This window comes from Myxocyprinus asiaticus, chromosome 22, assembly GCF_019703515.2.
Source record: "Myxocyprinus asiaticus isolate MX2 ecotype Aquarium Trade chromosome 22, UBuf_Myxa_2, whole genome shotgun sequence".
Lineage (NCBI taxonomy): Eukaryota > Metazoa > Chordata > Actinopteri > Cypriniformes > Catostomidae > Myxocyprinus > Myxocyprinus asiaticus.
Genome location: NC_059365.1, coordinates 30,309,596 through 30,330,752, shown reverse-complemented (window position 1 = coordinate 30,330,752; position 21,157 = coordinate 30,309,596). Strand labels below are relative to the sequence as shown.

At 36.4% G+C, this 21,157-nt stretch overlaps 1 long non-coding RNA gene across 2 annotated transcripts; it reads left to right on the top strand.

Moving 5' to 3' along the window:
• Nucleotides 1-233: 233 nt before the first annotated feature.
• LOC127413245 (uncharacterized) lies at nucleotides 234-10,328 on the top strand. 2 transcript variants are annotated; one of them, XR_007892552.1, is made up of 3 exons: nucleotides 234-618; nucleotides 9,108-9,613; nucleotides 9,740-10,328. It is a non-coding gene; the product is annotated as an uncharacterized LOC127413245 (long non-coding RNA). The 2 variants fall into 2 exon arrangements; XR_007892551.1 differs by lacking the exon at nucleotides 234-618 and having other exon boundaries at nucleotides 7,050-9,613.
• The last annotated feature ends 10,829 nt before the right edge of the window (nucleotides 10,329-21,157 follow it).

The window sequence follows — 21,157 nt, the reverse complement described above, 5'->3', positions numbered from 1 at the left end:
CCTACTGCGTTGTGCCTGGTCGTAATTGAGGCATTTTTACCATCCACACACAATCGCAAATAATTAATTCCTTTTATATGATAATGTGAGCTACTTTGAGGAATCATGATCTATAGTAACCAAGAATTTTTGTATACATTTGAAAGAAACATGGGTCGTTCGTCATTATAAACAGGCAAAATAATAAAAGGCATTCCTCATCACGACTCATTGTTTTGATTTTTGGTGCGAGTGAATGAATCGACGCAAAGTGTAATGAAAAGCACATACCAGTTTAACGCAATTATTTATTTGTTTCAAGTGTTCATTTTAATTAATTGTAGTCTTATTTAGACAGTCACGTTTGCACTGCTATCATGTTGTTCCTGTGGTACTGAGAGGCACAAAGATTGTAGCTGTATGTGGTATAAAGGAAGATAACATTATTGAATGTTTATATCATGGAGCCCAATGGACTTCTGTCCAGCAACGCTTGTCAGACACATCTTAAATAGGGATTCATTGAAACGTTGCCCATCTGTTTACCCAGTAAACGTAAACGAAATGAGTTGGGCATTTTAAATGGCAACGAAGAAGCTGGTCCACAAGGGTTTCCCTCCAATGAGAGCTTGAGGAAACGTGAGTATGGCTTTTTAGTGAAGGATGAAGGCATGCTTTGGCAATGCCATGTTGAGTTTCGCAGGATTGGGGTTGGCTATAGTCAGACTTTAAAAGGTAATGGAAAAGGCATGGATTAATATTCCAGTTTCAGTACAAGTTAAGCTCAATCGACATCATCGTGGCATAATGTTGATTACTACAAAATATAATTTCGACTCGTCCCTCATTTTCTGAAAAAAGAAAAGCAAAAATCAAAGTTACAGTGAGGCATTTACAATGGAAGTGAATGGGGCCAATTTTTGGAGAGTTTAAAAGCAGAAATGTGAAGTTTATAATTTTATAAAAGCACTTACATTGATTCTTCGGTTAAAACTCATGTATTATTTGAGCTGTAAAGATGATTAAATCGTCATTTTTTACAGCCGATTTAGGGTTTGTTGACATTATATCGTCATGGCAACAAAGTTGTAAAATTGGCTATAACTTTACACAGAAAAGGTTAATAAGCGATTTTACCAAACTAAAATCATGTTAACACCTATGTTGTTTATGTCTTGTGGCTAAACTTTTGAAATAGTGTGTATTTTAATGTTTACAGATTGGCCCCATTCACTTCCATTGTAACCCTCACTGTAACCCAGATATTTATTTATTTTTTTAAGAAAAGGAGGGACAAGTCAAAATAAATTTGTGGTAATCAACTTTGTGCCACAAATGCTGTCAACTGAGTTTAACTTGTATTGAACTTTAAATATTCCTTTAAGTTGCAGGGTTTAATATGAATGATGTTCTAATGTCTCAAAGTCCTTGAGTCAGTAATCAGTAATTTAGTTTAGAGTCATGCTGGTGTTTTTCTGTCTTTATTAACTAGCGGAAAATACACTATGCAATATGCATACAGTAAATCTAACCTAACTATAAACCTAAACCTGGATCAATCTGGTGTTAAGCAGTTTCTGTTGGCTTGTTGGTGGCTACAGAACTATGCTAGTTGAAGCAGGAATTGAGGAATTACATATATAGTAAAGAGTTTTGTAAGAAAGATGCTATTTACACTTATTGTAAGTTGTGATAGATACTATTTGCATCCTTGTGTAAATACCAACATGCACTATTTTCATTATGTCTTGTAACATATACTTTTATAAAATAATATAAAAATCTAAAACATATATAGTGTACATATATAGTATAATTAGCCTACATATAGTTTTATAACAGAGAGTATATATTAGAACTATCAGAGTAAAATATTACTAAGATATCCTTTTTGCATTTTGTCTATTAACGTATACTATTATAATAGTATACGTCAACACAGTTTAGTCTGGTTTCACTAGACTTTTGTGGCCAATGCTATTTACACACAGATTTTGTCATGCAGAATAATTTATATATATATATATATATATATACACACACACACACTACTGGTCAAAAGTTTTGAAACACTTGACCAAAATGTTTCTCATGATCTAAAAATCTTTTGATCTGAAGGCGTATAAAATGTGAAAAAAAAAAAAAATTATAATAAAGAATAAATGTTTGAAACATTCACTCATTCTTTATTATATATTTTATTTTTCACATTTTAGAATAATAGTAAAATCATTAAAACTATGGAATAACATAAATGGAACAATGTGAATTATGTTGTGACTAAACAAAATCCAAAATAAATCAAAACTGTGTTGTATTTTAGCATCTTCAAAGTAGTCACCCTTTGTCTAGTATTTGCAGACAAGTACTCTTGACATTTTCTCAACCAACTTCTTGAGGTATCACCCTGGGATGCTTTTTAAACCGTATTGAAGGAGTTCCCATCTATGTTGGGCACTTATTGGCTGCTTTTCTTTATTATTTGGTCCAAGTCATCAATTTCAAAAACTTTTCATTAAATTTTAGATTTATAATGAAATAAATTAATGTAGTGGCACAATTATATTTTTGTCTACAAAACTAATTTCAAACATTTAAGCATACGCCTTCAGATCAAAAGATTTTTAAGATCATGAGAAACATTTCGGTCAAGTGTTTCAAAACTTTTGACCAGTTGTGTGTGTGTGTGTGTGTGTGTGTGTGTGTGTGTGTGTGTGTGTGTGTATATATATATATATATACAGGTGCTGGTCATATAATTAGAATATCATCAAAAAGTTGATTTATTGCACTAATTCCATTCAAAAAGTGAAACTTGTATATTATATTCATTCATTACACACAGACTGATATATTTCAAATGTTTATTTCTTTTAATTTTGATGATTATAACTGACAACTAAGGAAAATCCCAAATTCAGTATCTCAGAAAATTAGAATATTGTGAAAAGGTTCAATACTGAAGACACCTGGTGCCACACTCTAATCAGCTAATTAACTCAAAACACCTGCAAAGGCCTTTAAATGGTCTCTCAGTCTAGTTCTGTACGCTACACAATCATGGGGAAGACTGCTGACTTGACAGTTGTCCAAAAGACGACCATTGACACGTTGCACAAGGAGGGCAAGACACAAAAGGTCATTGCAAAAGAGGCTGGCTGTTCACAGAGCTCTGTGTCCAAACACATTAATAGAGAGGCGAAGGGAAGGAAAAGATGTGGTAGAAAAAAGTGTACAAGCAATAGGGATAACCGCACCCTGGAGAGGATTGTGAAACAAAACCCATTCAAAAATGTGGGGGAGAACCACTACGCACAGACGTATGCAAGACATGGGTTTCAGCTGTCGCATTCCTTGTGTCAAGCCACTCTTGAACAACAGACAGCGTCTGAAGCGTCTCGCCTGGGCTAAAGACAAAAAGGACTGGACTGCTGCTGAGTGGTCCAAAGTTATGTTCTCTGATGAAAGTAAATTTTGCATTTCCTTTGGAAATCAGGGTCCCAGAGTCTGGAGGAAGAGAGGAGAGGCACACAATCCACGTTGCTTGAGGTCCAGTGTAAAGTTTCCACAGTCAGTGATGGTTTGGGGTGCCATGTCATCTGCTGGTGTTGGTCCACTGTGTTTTCTGAGGTCCAAGGTCAACGCAGCCGTATACCAGGAAGTTTTAGAGCACTTCATGCTTCCTGCTGCTGACCAACTTTATGGAGATGCAGATTTCATTTTCCAACAGGACTTGGCACCTGCACACAGTGCCAAAGCAACCAGTATCTGGTTTAAGGACCATGGTATCCCTGTTCTTAATTGGCCAGCAAACTCGCCTGACCTTAACCCCATAGAAAATCTATGGGGTATTGTGAAGAGGAAGATGCGATATGCCAGACCCAACAATGCAGAAGAGCTGAAGGCCACTATCAGAACAACCTGGGCTCTCATAACACCTGAGCAGTGCCACAGACTGATCGACTCCATGCCACGCCGCATTGCTGCAGTAATTCAGGCAAAAGGAGCCCCAACTAAGTATTGAGTGCTGTACATGCTCATACTTTTCATGTTCATACTTTTCAGTTGGCCAAGATTTCTAAAAATCCTTTCTTTGTATTGGTCTTAAGTAATATTCTAATTTTCTGAGATACTGAATTTGGGATTTTCCTTAGTTGTCAGTTATAATCATCAAAATTAAAAGAAATAAACATTTGAAATATATCAGTCTGTGTGTAATGAATGAATATAATATACAAGTTTCACTTTTTGAATGGAATTAGTGCAATAAATCAACTTTTTGATGATATTCGGCCGATATTAGCCTTTCACCGATATATCGGTATCAGCGTATATTTTACCAATATGCGCCGATATGAACCTTTTTTTTTTCAGAACATATAATGCAGAAAACAATACTTTAGAATTGTTGTCATAGCGTAGTTTGTCCAGCAGAGTGCTCCGACTCCACTGTTTACAGAGCTGACTCTGTGCTGACAGTGGCTCTGCAGACAGGGCGGAGTTAAACGGTGTGGATTTGAGTGATCTCTTCTCATTAAATTGCTAACTAGTTTGTGAAATACATACTGGAAAGTTAATAAAAAATTACCCCATCATTTTATATAACTAATATAACGTTAACCCTGTCCCTGACAATCATGTCACTCATGTTTATCATGTTAGCCAGCTATAGTTTGTCAGTGCAGTCAGTAATGTAGCAGATTGAAAGGTAAACATCAGAGCATCTTTTTGCAGCTCAGCAGACAACAGTGCGGTAGTGGATTGTGTGTGGTGAGCAGGCCTGAATTAAGATTCCAGAGGTCCCTGGGCACAATGTCTTGTAGCCCCCCCCCCAAAAAACACACACACGTGTGCACAATCAAGGTTTTGAATTATAGGGTACTATTTGTTGGAAACACCTCTAGCTTAAATACACGAGTTTCACAATTTGAGTTGGATTACTGAAATAAATGAACTTTTCCACGACATTCAAATTTATTGAGATGCACCTGTATACTAATATAACAGGCTGGAAAAATAGACATTTATTCATTTTAATATCCTATATATACATATATTTTGAATGTGTTGAAACTTGACACCAGGCGACACACCCTAAAAACGGCACCGTTAGATCAGTTTCATGCTGAAGAGCCGCTTAAAAGTACGTTTTTTTCTCTCGTAAATGTAATTATATCATTCTGTTTAGATTAAAAAAATATCAGCATGCTTTTTATTGGTTAGGTGTCATTATCTGAAGGCAGCGGCTATTTACACTAAGTGACAGACTGACAGTAGCAGCATTTTCTTAGCGATATGCTGTTTACACTATGTGAAAATAAATAGTGATATATTCTGTTTACACTATATAAAAGTAGCAGTTCTTTGCAATAAGTGCAAATAGTTGTTAGATGCTATTTATACTTATAAATAGTGGCAGATACTATTTGCACCTCAGTATTGTTGTACATTAACAGGATGCAGTAATAAAGTAATAAATGCAGTATAAGCAATAATAACATTTATTTATTAAAATTATTAAATGGACAATAAAGCCCTCCCTACACCTACCCCTAACCGATAAACACTTTATTATTAAACAGTCGTTAGGCACTTTATTTCCACAAATATTTTCTTCATTTTTATTGAAAATAAATGCCTTTCCGATCTGATATGTGATGGGAAAAGAGTGAGTTCGGCAAAAGGCAGATACGAACTCGGATCGAACGCGTCAAAAGCTACTTTCAGGAGCCACACGCCCTACGGCCTACGCCACTGCAGACATAATGTGGAGCGCATCTTTTTTAATATTGTTTGGCCCAACCAGACATTGCCCTCCATTATCAGTAATGTAAAAAAAAGAAAGAAAGAAAATATTTGTATTTCTTCCCCTCGCTTGGGCCCCAAGTGCACATGGGCCCCTGGGCCCATGCCCATGCCCATAATGCCCATTGGATAATCCGGCCCAGGTGGTGAGTGTTGATTTCACGCTTCACTGTTGCCTAGTTGGTAAGACACAATGCTGGAAAGTAAATAAAGTCCATCTTTTACTCTCCATGACAATGAGCTTATAGCTAACTAGTTAATCATGTAGCTACTTTTATTGTTGTCAGCTGAGTGGAAGCGAATGAGTAAACATGTATTCACCAAACTCTTTTGTTCAGGATTCACAGTTTGGTACCCCCTTCAACCAAACAACTCCAGTCGTTGCATTTATAACATTTAATATATAAAAGTCTAGTTTTCCAGACATTAAAATAGGATACGTAATAAAAGTAGATTTAATAAATAGTATATTTGCCCTGTGTAAATAATAATATATAGGAACTGTATCTAAAATAAATGAGGGGTGATAAATACTAATACAACAGGCTGAAAAAATAGACATTTATTCATTTTAATATCCTATATATTTTTTTTTTTTGAATGTGTTGAAACTTGACACCGGGCAACGCACCCTAAAAACGGCACAGTTAGATCAGTTTCATGCTGAAGAGCCGCTTAAAAGTACGTTTTTTTTCTCTCTCTCGTAAATGTAAATGAGTGTAAATGCCAACACCATCATATATGTCGAAAGGACTGATGCCTGTCAACAAAAACATGAGCTCATTGATGTCATTAAGTGATTCTGCTTTTTTATTCCATCAGTTACTCCTGGTCGGAGGCTGCCGTATATATTTAGTTTATACGTAGGGTTACGTCCTACATAAATTTAATGGTGCAACGCTCAAATATTAAGTAGAGCGTAAATTGTGACTTAGTACCCATTTACGCCACAACTAGGTTAAGTTGTAACGTAGGAATAGCTGGTGCAACCGGCCCCTGATGTTTATTTAGCTATTTATTTTATTTTAATTTATACTTTATTTAAATGGTCAGCATTTGACTGATACTAAACAGTACTGATGTTTATTTAGCTATTTATTTTATTTTAATTTATTCTTTATTTTAATGGTCAGCATTTGACTGATACTAAACAGTACTGATGTTTCTTTAGCTATTTATTTAATTTTTATTTATTCATAATTTTAATGGTCAGCATTTGACTGATACTAAACAGTACTGATGTTTATTTAGCTATTTATTTTATTTTAATTTATTCTTTATTTTAATGGTCAGCATTTGACTGATACTAAACAGTAATACTGATGTTTATTTAGCTATTTATTTTAATTTATTCTTTATTTTAATGGTCAGTCATTGACTGATACTAAACAGTACTGATGTTTATTTAGCTATTTATTTTATTTGAATTTATTCTTTATTTTAATGATCAGCATTTGACTGATACTAAACAGTACTGATATTTATTTAGCTATTTATTGTATTTTTATTCTTTATTTAAATGGTCAGCAATTGACTGATACTAAACACAGTACTGATGTTAATTAAGCTATTTATTTAACTTTTATTTATTCTTTATTTTAATGGTGGGCAATTGACTTGTACTAAACATACAGTACAGATTTTTATTTAGCTATTTATTGTATTTTTATTCTTTATTTAAATGGTCAGCAATTGACTGATACTAAACATACAGTACTGCTTTTTATTTTATTTATTTTATTCTTAATTTAAATGGTCAGCAATTGGCTTATACTAACAGTACTGATGTTTATTAAGCTATTTATTTTATTTTTATTTATTCATAAATTTAATGGTCTGCATTTGACTGATACTAAACAGTAATACTGATGTTTATTTAGCTATTTATTTTAATTTATTTTTTATTTTAATGGTCAGGCATTGACTGATACTAAACAGTACTGATGTTTATTTAGCTATTTATTGTATTTTTATTCTTTATTTAAATGGTCAGCAATTGACATACCAAACATACAATACTGATGTTAATGAAGCTATTTATTTAATTTTTATTTATTCTTTATTTTAATGGTGGGCAGTTGACTTATACTAAACATACAGTACAGATTTTTATTTAGCTATTTATTGTATTTTTATTCTTTATTTAAATGGTCAGCAATTGACTGATACTAAACATACAGTACTGATTTTTTTATTAAGGTCTGTTTTCATTCCCGCTCAAAAATGAGCAATATCGTCACCATATCGGTAATCGGTGAATTTTCCCTCTCTAAAATCGGTATCAGTCTCAAAAATCCCATATCGGTCAGGGTTCACTCTGTACTTGTACTCTGCACAATGACAATAAAGTTTAATCTAATCTAAAAAAGAAAGTCTCCAAAACTACAATCAGACGTCACCTACATCACCACAAGTTATTTGGGAGGGTTTCAAGAAAAAAGCCTCTGCTCTCATCCAGCAACAAACTCAAGCGTTTTCAGTTTGCCAGACACTACTGGAACATCAAATTGGACTGGGGTCTATGGTCAGACGAAACAAAAATAGAGCTTTTTGGCAGTAAACACCAGAGATGTGTTTGGTGCACAAAGAGAGTTAGCCATATGGAAAAGTACCTCATGCCCACAGTTAAATATGGTGGTGGATCTTTAATGTTGTGGGGCTGTTTTTATGCCAGAGGTCCTGGACATCTTGTTTGGATACATGGCATCATGGACTCTATCAAATACCAACCGATAAAAAAATCAACCTGACTGCCTGACACTGATTGTGGTAGGATAACCCTGATGACAATGATCCAAAACACATCAAAATCAACACAAAAATAGTTCGCTGACCACAAAATCAAGGTTCTGCCATGGCCATCCCAGTCCTCTGACCTGAACCCCATAGAAAACCTGTGGGGTAAACTGAAGAGGAGAGTCCACCATGTGGACCTCAGAATTTGAAGGATCTGGAGAGATTCTGTATAGAGCCATGTGTTCTCCAACCTCATTAGGCATTATAGAAGACTCAGAGCTGTTATCTTGGCAAAGGGAGGTTGCACAAAGTATTGAATAAAAGGGTGCCAATAATTGTGCCACACATATATTTGACAAAAATATTTTTTTTTGGATAAAACTTGTGTTGTGTTTGGAATTGTTTGATATCTATTGTGGATAGATTTTTGTGAATATTTTGAATGAAAGGCCAAAAGGATAAACAATAAGGATATATTTTTCACAGCCTTCTTTTCTCATATTTACCAAGGGTGACAATATTTTTGGCCACCAGTATATATGTTTCAGAATATAAGTATTTGACTAATCTCTTTTTATTTTCTCAAGGTGGTTTTGTAATGATTGATGGTCAAATAGGTGTGTATTTCTCTGAGAGCTGGGAACCCAATAGCAGCACTTTGTACCTGCCTGTTAATGGCACGTTGTTAGCCAACATCGAAAAATATAATTAGATCAGCTTTGAGCAGGGCTGCTTCTGCATTGGTAATGCGACAGGTGGATTTCAAAAGAAGGTCCAAGGTAAGACTGAATTGTTTGTGAATATATAAAAAGATTTTTGCATTTGTAGTTCACTTTTCAAATAATTTGCCTGCTATGCCATTGGTGGTGGGCAATTTTCCCAGTAATTTGGCAATAACTTAATACTCTTGATATAACTTAATACTGTGCTGACACTTTTCTTTATTGATTTTATATTCCCCAGTGCATGTATTCTCAGCTTTTAAACTTGACTCTGTCTCTGTTTACTGGTGTAGGTCAAGTCATTTCTGGCGGTATAGTGAACACGAACGAAAGCTTTTTATTTCACTCTCTTGCTTGTTTACAAATTACAAGTAAGTTTATTGTTAATTTATATAAAAAATGAATTACAAAATTGATTCCATGTATATATAGAAATTGTAGTGTACATATGTTATTCCTCAAACTGTGTCTTTTACCTCTGTATCTTCTCCATTTAGGTTTTTGAGGAAGCTATGAGCACTCTTGAATCAAACAGAGTTGGCAACTGCCATTTCAGCTATGCTATAAAGCACAGATCAATTCTGTGTTATTTTTCATAGCCCTGACTTTTCCCTTCCTTGTTACGGTGTCTTCTTCAGTTTTCAGTTATTCAATTTTTTTTAACAATGTTTGTTATATATATTGTGATTGCCTTATACCAACGTCCCAACGGTTGTGGCGAAAGACACAAATATGCTCAGTATATTTCTATGCTATGCTTTGATGTAACAGTGCCTGGTTCTAGTATAATAGTTAATTGGCTTCCAATGTCAGAAATGGTAGATATCAACCCATATGTATTTAGTTAATGTTGAGCAACATAGCCACTGCTTTGTTTTTGTATGATCAACTCTGTAATAAGTAATTCTGATGCTGCAGCTCTTGCTATGAACCAAAATGTAACATTTTGATTATATAGTTAAGCCTATGCCTGTCATGTGACATTTGATGCCTGATGCTTATTTTGTTGCACATTATGAAAATAGTTGTAAACTGCTTTTACTGTCTTTTTTTATGTTTTTATTTATTTATTTATTCCAAATAAAAGGTTTAAGAATACCACCTGGAATCCATCCATTTACAGTACATCAATAAAACCAAAATTCTTCTCTTTTGCTGTTGTGGTGGTTGTATATAATGTTAAGGGAAAGAGTGGGTGATGAAGATCCCCTCACCTTTGATGTGGCTATCCATTGGTGGAGCTCAAGGATAGACTAAACTTCTGCAGATTTCAGCTCTGCATTTGAAGCGGTTCACACTTCTCCTCTATCAGTCCCAGTAGGGGAATGTCCCAGTAATAATTTTGCAGCTTTACTGATATTAAAATCAGCTGGCTGATGGTGAAATTGTTATGGCTCACGAAGGAGGTATAAATACAAATTGCAGCCAGGTGGGAGTAAAGCATTTTGGTGCAAGGAGACCTGATTGGCCTAATTTTGTAATTTTACCCATTAGTCCCTATAGGAACATAGTGAAAACGGACCTTTAATGTCAATAATGACAAGTAACTTAATTGGACACAATTTAACATAAAACTGATTAAGATTACAGTAATGATTAAGATTACGTTACACCTGTCCAATCACATCTACATTGTGCATGTTATTAATGTCATTACAGAATGTTAATGTAATTATGTTATTTAATGCCATTACAGTCTATATTGTAGGACTATTTAAATTATTGATTTAATAGTAAATGTACGAGATTTTTTTCTTTCCATTTTCTGAAAGAAATCAAGCCACACAGTTTGAGGTATCATTATTGTTCATAACACAAACTGTCCAGGACAAGTTACATACATAAGTTTAATACTTGGGGTTAGTGACTCTAATGTATGAGCAATAGTAATGGTGATGCTTGCCTTAGCAACACCATTAATTATGCTCTCCTCTGTTCAACTGAGCCAAGTGCATAGTATTCTGTCTTTTTCTTTTTTTGACTACCTCATTTTCACTTGTATGTACACATTATTATGGTGAAGATACCTTGGTAGGTTTTGAACAGGTGAAGTTCATTTCTTTGAACACTAGACTGCAGTACAACACAAGCCATCTTTCATGATGCTTTGACAAAGCATTTATTACATTTAGGACCAAATGTTATTACATTTAGTACCAAAAGTACACCTTAATTAAAGGAATTAAAAGTCTTAATTTTAGCACCAAAAGTGTTTGCATTTAGGGCCCTTTATTACATATATGACCAAAAGTTATTGCATTTAGGACTTTTGTTACATTTAGGACCAAAAATCCTTAATTTCAGGGCCCAAAAAAAGTTATTACATTTAGGGCATTTGTTACATTTAGGATCAAAGTTTATTACATTCAGGGCTTTTAATATGTAGGTCCAAAAGTTATTACATTGAGGGCCTTTATTTTTGTCCTCTACAAAGCCTGATCACCCTAGATCCTGATGACACTAAAACCAATGTATGTTCACTTTTTCAATTTTCAATTTTTTCAGTTCAATTTGTATTCAAACTTTCAGTATCTGACCCAGCCTTGCAAATAACATGTGCATAACAGTAATTACAGTACTGAAATATCCTGAATATATATATCTGTTAAATAATTCTACAGTTATTAAGCATTACCTATAAGACAATGAGAAGATAAATGAATCACAATTATGATTATTATTAAATATGTACTATTTATTATTGTATTAATTATTATTGTAATTGTATTAACACTTAAAGTGTATAATGTAATTTATAAATATTAAGATGTATTGATAATAATAATTTATTAATAACTTTTAATAATACAGTTTTTAATATATATTTAATTAAAAAAATAATAATGTTCACCACATCCTTAAATTATTTTGCTTGTTTTTCCATATGTTCCTTTATATTAGTGTTAATTTAGTTCATGTATTATTTTCATTGCTTGCATTGTATAGCAGATGCCTTGGCACTGCAGATGTGTTTATTAGTCATGTCAATAAAACACACTCAACTGTAAACTAAAACAGAAACATGTCTCTGATTGTGTTTGTGAGCTGTCTCTGGTAGTACATTTCCCTGACTGAAATGTAATGTGCACACACCCTCAGAATGAAAAGGCTCCGCCCACTTCCTCTAAAGGCATCAGATGACATGAGCAGATATCTTAAGATACAGTACATGTGCTCACTTGGCCCACTGACCTTCAGTCATTTCTACACTGAAAAAATGAATCTGGCCCTAAGTAAAATGTATGTTATCAAATTTAGCCCTTTGATTAATTGTACCCCCACTGAAACACAGCACTAAGATGGTATTTTTGGAGCAATGCAGTGAGCACACTTCATTAAAGACTGCTGACACCTATGTGCGTCCTGTGAGGATAGAATATTTAGCTTCCTTTCCTAGACTGCTAAAACTCTCTCACCCTCCCTGCCATACACAGACAGTGTTAGGGGCCGTTCACACAGAATGTATTTTGTGTCTGTCTGCGCTGTTTTTCAAATGTTTTCTATGTAAACAGGTGCTGGACGAATGTCTTTGCGCTCTTTAGATGCCGTGTCAAGTTAAAAAGAACATCACAGTTGAAAACCCATCTCGAGACACATGCTTTCTGTTATGTTCGGTGCGCTGCATCTAACTTTTCTAGCGTAATTACGCATTTGGTCTGAATGGCCCCTTACGCTGCTGGTGTGTTTCCACTGTCAGGGGGCATTAGACACATTTAACCCAGAGTTTCTCCCATTCTAGCTAATCTGATTAAATGGAATCTGGTAGGCTTTGACAAATACTGAGTGCAGTTGTGTTGTTGTGAAAATGAGCTCTTTATCTATGTCTGAGAGACAGTGAGTCAGCATGTTGAGTGGGGATAAGACATCATTTCAAAAGCTTTTTTGTGGTCACTGAACAGCTCAGATTTTGCTCTAACTTTCTATAGACTTAAAATACAAGAGTGCATTTGTGGTTAATGGAGATGTAAATCATTTTGAATGGAACTCTAACAGGAACAAACTAATTTGCCATTGAAGAAGATATTGCTATTGCGATAATGGCAATTATTATGATAATGCCTTGTACGTCTATGACAATCCTCCCCAACATTGTCATTAATGGTTTCTCAGCCTGCATACTCAAATTGTGTTTAGCTACACACAAGGGAATAATAACAAATTCTCTACTGTTTTTCTCCTCAACCTGAACTCAAGTGACTAAAAGCATGGGAGTACTGTATGTATTAAAATCAATGGCATAGGTTTGGTTTGAATATTATTGCACAGATAAATAGAAAATTATTACATACTCTTAAATATTTACATTCACTGAGCACTTTATTGGGAACACTATGGTCCTAATTAAGTGACCGACATGGTGTCAGCTTTTGCAGCTTATCCGCCTCAAGGTTCGACATGTTGTGCATTCTGAGATGCTATTCTGCTCACTACAATTGAGTGTTTTAGCTTTCTGATCAGCAGAAATGTCACAAAATTGCAAAAATAGTAGGTTTTATCCAGGAAACACAAGCAGAACAAATGTCTGCGTTAACTGTTCATAAATCTATTCTATCAAAACCGCATTAGGAACAATTTACACAGAAATTTGTTCTGCTTGTGTTTCATTAATAAGGCCCAATGACTTTTCAGATGGGTTCACCGAACACTCCCCCCCAGTCTTGGATGGAACAGATAGCCCCGCCCCCAAAATCAGGCAATTGGTTGAGCCACTGTTGGTTTATTTGGCTTATCTGGATGCCCAAATAAGCAAAGCAATGTTTTGATAGCACCACAGTGTTTACACTTTTCGGGAGAAATCAACCTATGAATGCCTTAAGGGGCAGTCACACTACACTTAGCGCTCCATTCACTCCCATTCAAATGCATACGAATACAGGAGACCGGAAACGCAAGCCATGTGAAGACATTTCTTATGATGCTGCGTACCAAAGTTCAAGCTTGATGAACTCTGAACCATGAATTCGTACAACAAGAGGGCACATGACAAATAAGAGATTGAAACGTCACACACTGGCCTCTTGGCTGAATTCAAAGGATACAAATTTTAAAGATGCAAGATTTATTGTTGCAGTAAAGTGAGTAGACAATACATTTGAACATTTTTAATATAATATTATTTGTTATTTGTGATGTATTATTTACTTACACCAGAAGTGCTCCTGTGTGACATCATATCCTGGTCTGTTGCACTGTACGAAAAAAATGTGCATACTCAAAGCCTAGTGTGACTGCCCTTTTACTTATAGTTGTCTGTGCATATTAAGCTGAGATAGAAGTTATTTTAACAGCAACAAAATTACATGTCACCTTTTAATTTAACAAATGTCTCTTTCAGAGGTTAGGGGGTTTTACATGACATGTCATTGTTCAGCTTGATGGAAGCATACTGAACTCTATTAAGACATGAATTACCTAAAGCCTATCTTGTCTATAGAGGAGATATGCCAACAGGTTATTGACTAAATTAACACCACACTGATGCAGATGCCAACCATTAGAGCCTCAGCCTGAACTGATGTCAGATCAGTGCTAACAGGCATCTGTGCTCATCTAGTCAGGAGTCAGCTGTCCAGTGCTATGATTGAGCTCACACCAGGACCTCTTCGGTGCCAGACTAGCAGTGTTTGGCACTCATCACCAGCCATTATCCAGGACCCTGCAGCTCCAACATGCACTGCTGCTCAAGTGCAGTGTTTGTACCATCTGCTGAAAATCCTGTCGCAGTCAGAATCTTTTAACCAGTCAGTGCCTCAACCAGGGAATGGATTGCTACACAGTTAGAGCTGGATGGTAGTGGATGATGATTAAGGTTGGAAGAGAAAAAGGTGCAAGGGTGGAGCTGGTCAAGACATTCAGTCACGCATTCACTCACCATGTGTATGCACTAATTTGTATGTAAAACCTGTGCAAATTAGGGGTGTAAAAACTATTGTATCATACTGTATCGTACGATTTGATGCTCTCGATTTGATATCATAGGTATCGTATGATACATACATAAGTGTTAAGGCCTGGTCACACCAAACCTGTTTTTTCGGTATGAATGTTCATTCCGAACAAGCTTTTGTACAGTAAAAATGGATTCCGATGGCACTATTCATACCGAGTCCGACAAATCGTCCTCCGATCCAACGTTTTTTTTACGGAGAGTGTTCTGATTTTTTTTTTCTTCGGACTGCAATGAAAACTGACTGACCAATGAGATAAGAGATTTTGTCATTATTCCAGAGTGGCTTCAGCTGCTCAATCCAGCGTCTTGGTAGCGCTAATCAACTGGCAAACACCAGCAATGGACGTGCAGCTGATACACAAATATTCTATACTTAAAAATAAATAGTTGCAGTTCATGAACCCTTGGTACTGCAAACATAAACCCGTTCTGTTTTTGAAAGTCTGCTTATGGTGTTTTGTCTTAATGTACATTATTTAATATTTATATCACTGTGCCTGTTATATTCTAGCAGAGAGGTTCAGCAGTTCGCTTGGACTAAACTCGTAATAAAATATCCCATAAAAAGATTTGTTTCATGCAATGTTTTAGACAAATGAATTGCAGAACCACACTGCTATTGTTAATGCAAGGATAATATAAAAAGTACTGCAATAATTTAAATGAAGAAAAAGCAGTGAGCCAGTATTTTCTTTTCTTTTCTTTTTAATATATGCATTGTATTTTATACTAAACTGTTATTCTAAATGTACATTATTCCACATTATTCCAGCAGTGTTTGGCACTCATCACCAGCCATTATCCAGGACCCTGCAGCTCCAACATGCACTGCTGCTCAAGTGCAGTGTTTGTAATAATTTAAATGAAGAAAAAGCAGTGAGCCAGTATTTTCTTTTCTTTTCTTTTTAATATATGCATTGTATTTTATACTAAACTGTTATTCTAAATGTACATTATTCCACATGTATCAATATCACTGTACCTTGTGTTATATTATCCAGGCATTATAAAAAGAGAAGTTAGGTTCTGGAGTCCATTTGGAAGATACTCGTAGATAAATACATGTGCAAATATAAATAGGACATATATTTTTGCAACAGTGCTCTTTACTCATCGCATTAAAAAACAAAGATTACTCCTCAAAATGCATCAACATCATGGATAGAACATAATGAAACAGTTGTGCCGATTTAGGTAAGTAAATGCTTTAACAGCTTTCTGGCGTTCATTATATTAATCTTTAACTGCTGAAGGTGCGGACAGGAGACTGGTATAACAACAGCGCCGCCTACTTTACAGGGGTGAAATAGTTGTTCGTTACAGCTTGTCGAATTTTCCAAACAATGGTGTAATGTCCTGGTGCTACAGTACATCAAATATGTCGCTTTATTTAGACAGAGGCAGAAAGAGCAGCAGAGAGTTGCAATTAACAGCCAGCCTCTCCCAGCCGACACATGCACAGCAAGACACTTATAACTATACAACGTAGGAAACCCGCTATTGCATGAGACTTATTATTATCTGCTTTTGATGTCGAAATGTAAATGGCTATGAGCACAACACTTGCATTGGATAAGCTGGTGAGACTGTTAAAGTTTACATGCAAAGTGAAACCGGGGGAAGAGGGCAAAAAAGTTTTTTGCTCAAACCGCTAAATAATATTGTATTATGTACATATAACGTAAAGCCAGAGAGGACAGATTCCTCTCAAGGTTTTTTTTTTTTTTGTTCACAAACTATTGAAAGGAGTTTTTTTTTCTTTGCCACGGTCATCTTTAGCTTGCTCACTGGGGGCTTTAAGACGATGATTTTTTTTTTTTTTCAAAGCTGTTTTGAAACGATGTGGATTGTGAAAAGTGCTATTCAAATTAAAATGACTTGAATGTACACAAACAAATTTTTCTCAAGAAAAACATGAACATTGTGAGTTTTTCTCATAACAATCTGCTGATAAATGCAGAGCTGGTGTTTATGTTGCCAATGTCAGACACTGTGGAGTCACTTAAGATTTAAAATACATTTATGTAGAATCCTTGAATAAGTTTAAGAGAAAACTTTTTGTGGGTGCCGCTTTTTATTTATTTTTATAATCGTATCATGAGGCTTCTGCATCGTATTGTGAAATTTGTGTATAGTAACATGTTTAGGGCAAATGTTATTAATTATTTATAATAAGTTATAGGAAATATCAATCAAAATAGGAAATATCAATCTTAGATTTCCAAACATTCCTTTTGCAAATAGAATAGAATGGAAGTAGAACACGGAGTCCCGCAACAGATGGCATGGCCCCCACAGAGCCCCGGCTCTCAAAACCATTGAGTCAGTCTGGTATTAAATGAAGAGACAGAAGCAATTGAGACAGACTAAATAGATAGAAGAATTGTTGCGAATTCTCCAGGAAGCTTGAAACAGCATATCTGTCAAAAACCTTGAAAAACTTGGTTCTGTTTTAAAGGCACTGGGTGGTACTGATTTTGTTTTTTATTGTTTATTGCGCTTTGTATGAAGTTAGTTATATATATATATATATATATATATATATATATATATATATATATATATATATATATATATATATATATATATACACTGTATATACACCAATCAGCCACAACATTAAAACACCTGCCTAATATTGTGTAGGTCTCCCTCGTACCACCAATATAGTGCCAACCCGCATTTTAGAAAATAGCATTCTGAGATGCTGTTCTCACCACAGTTGTACAGAGCGGTTATCTGAGTTACCGTAGACTTTGTCAGATCGAACCAGTCTGGACATTCTCTGTTGACCTCTTTCATCAACAAGGCATTTCCGTCCACAGAACTGCTGCTCACTGGATGTTTTTTGTTTTTGGCACAATTCGGAGTAAATTCTAGAGACTGTTGTGTGTGAAAATCCCAGGAGATCAGCAGTTACAGAAATACTTACACCAGCCCATGCCTTGATGATGAAAGAGGTCAACAGAGAATGGCCAGACTGGTTCGAACTGACAAAGTCTACAGTAACTCAGATAACTACTCTGTACAATAGTGGTGAGAAGAATAGCATCTCAGAATGCTATTCTGAGATGTGCGTTGGTGCTGTTTTGGCGGCACGAAGGGGACCTACACAATATTAGGCAGGTGTTTTAATCTTGTAGCTGATCGGATTTTATATATATATATATATACAGGTGCATCTCAATAAATTAGAATGTCGTGGAAAAGTTCATTTATTTCAGTAATTCAACTCAAATTGTGAAACTCGTGTATTAAATAAATTCAATGCACACAGACTGAAGTAGTTTAAGTCTTTGGTTCTTTTAATTGTGATGATTCTGGCTCACATTTAACAAAAACCCACCAATTCACTATCTCAAAATATTAGAATACATCATAAGACCAATAAAAAAAACATTTTTAGTGAATTGTTGGCCTTCTGGGAAGTATGTTCATTTACTGTATATGTACTCAATACTTGGTAGGGGCTCCTTTTGCTTTAATTACTGCCTCAGTTCGGCGTGGCATGGAGGTGATCAGTTTGTGGCACTGCTGAGGTGGTATGGAAGCCCAGGTTTCTTTGACAGTGGCCTTCAGCTCATCTGCATTTTTTGGTCTCTTGTTTCTCATTTTCCTCTTGACAATACCCCATAGATTCTCTATGGGGTTCAGGTCTGGTGAGTTTGCTGGCCAGTCAAGCACACCAACACCATTGGTGTCATTTAACCAACTTTTGGTGCTTTTGGCAGTGTGGGCAGGTGCCAAATCCTGCTGGAAAATGAAATCAGCATCTTTAAAAAGCTGGTCAGCAGAAGGAAGCCTGAAGTGCTCCAAAATTTCTTGGTAAACGGGTGCAGTGACTTTGGTTTTCAAAAAACACAATGGACCAACACCAGCAGATGACATTGCACCCCAAATCATCACAGACTGTGGAAACTTAACACTGGACTTCAAGCAACTTGGGCTATGAGCTTCTCCACCCTTCCTCCAGACTCTAGGACCTTGGTTTCCAAATGAAATACAAAACTTGCTCTCATCTGAAAAGAGGACTTTGGAACACTGGGCAACAGTCCAGTTCTTCTTCTCCTTTGCCCAGGTAAGACGCCTCTGACGTTGTCTGTGGTTCAGGAGTGGCTTAACAAGAGGAATACGACAACTGTAGCCAAATTCCTTGACATGTCTGTGTGTGGTGGCTCTTGATGCCTTGACCCCAGCCTCAGTCCATTCCTTGTGAAGTTCACCCAAATTCTTGAATCGATTTTGCTTGACAATCATAAGGCTGCGGTTCTCTCGGTTGGTTGTGCATCTTTTTCTTCCACACTTTTTCCTTCCACTCAACTTTCTGTTAACATGCTTGGATACAGCACTCTGTGAACAGCCAGCTTCTTTGGCAATGAATGTTTGTGGCTTACCCTCCTTGTGAAGGGTGTCAATGATTGTCTTCTGGACAACTGTCAGATCAGCAGTCTTCCCCATGATTGTGTAGCCTAGTGAATCAAACTGAGAGACCATTTTGAAGGCTCAGGAAACCTTTGCAGGTGTTTTGAGTTGATTAGCTGATTGGCATGTCACCATATTCTAATTTTTTGAGATAGTGAATTGGTGGGTTTTTGTTAAATGTGAGCCAAAATCATCACAATTAAAAGAACCAAAGACTTAAACTACTTCAGTCTGTGTGCATTGAATTTATTTAATACACGAGTTTCACAATTTGAGTTGAATTACTGAAATAAATGAACTTTTCCATGACATTCTAATTTATTGAGATGCACCTGTATATATATAGTCAGGGTTGTATGTGTTTTTGTTCCATGCAATGTTTGTTCCTTCTTTGTCATGTGATCTTGTCATGTGTTTCCCATGTTCTTGTGTCTTGCCCTCATTGGTTCATTGTTTCATTAGGTTGTTAGCTGTCTTGTTTTCTTGTTTAGAGTTCTAAGTGTTCATTGGTTTTCATTGTCATGTGTTCTCCCTTGTCCAAGTATTTAACCCTCATGTTACCCGCCTTTGTCCATTGTCGAGTATTGTTAATCTAACGTTGTTTGGTAGTCAAGTCAAGTCAAGTTCATGTTTATGTTTTGTTCACGTTTGAAGTTAGGGTTCTTGGATATCACTATTGTAAATAAACTGCACTTGGGATCATCACACATCGTCATCGTCTCTTCGTCTACCTTGTTGCCAGCCATTGTTACAGAATACTCGACCTACCAAGATGAACCCAGAAGTTCAACTTCTTCGTCTACGACAAGAAAACGGTTCCATTGAGGAATATATGGAGAACTTTTGTGCTCTGGCCAGCAGGGTCAATTTTAATGAGACTGCCCTCAAGGACTGTTTTCGCTTTGCACTGAATGAGCCAATCTCTTCCCTGATGCCAGGCGGTCAGAGTACCCACAGCCTGGCTCAGTATATCAACCTTGCTCTAGTAATATGTGGTTCATCGTTCACTGTGGGGGAGGTAGACGCCGAGCCAGAGTTCCACGTCATGGCCGCCGAGCCAGGGTTCCACGTCATGGTCGATGAGCCAGGGTCCCATGTCATGGTCATTATCTCTCGCCTTCTGACAGTCACGATCGCAGTCTTTCATGTCTGGGCACTACCCATGCGGAGACATAGTTCATGGATGGGTCATGTCCTCATTGCGAAAACATGATCATTGCAACATTGTGGTCGCGGCTTGCCTCCGTAAGAAAGCAAGCCACCTCAGTGGCTCCCCGACTCGGTCCTTCTACCTACGGGTATGAGGCCAGCGCGGCTAGCACTGGGGGCGATTTGGGGACCTCAATGGGACCACCTCTGCCGGGTATCCCCCCACGGACCTCCCATTCCCCAGCACGCTCTTTTGCCCCGATCGGGCTTCCGGATGAGTCCGCCGGCTCAGGGCGAGTTCGACCTCTTGTTTGGAGCCCGCGAAGGTGATGAGCTCTCAAGCGCAGCATCGGAAAGTGGGCTCGTCCAGTCGGATGCAGAAACCTCAGCTGGG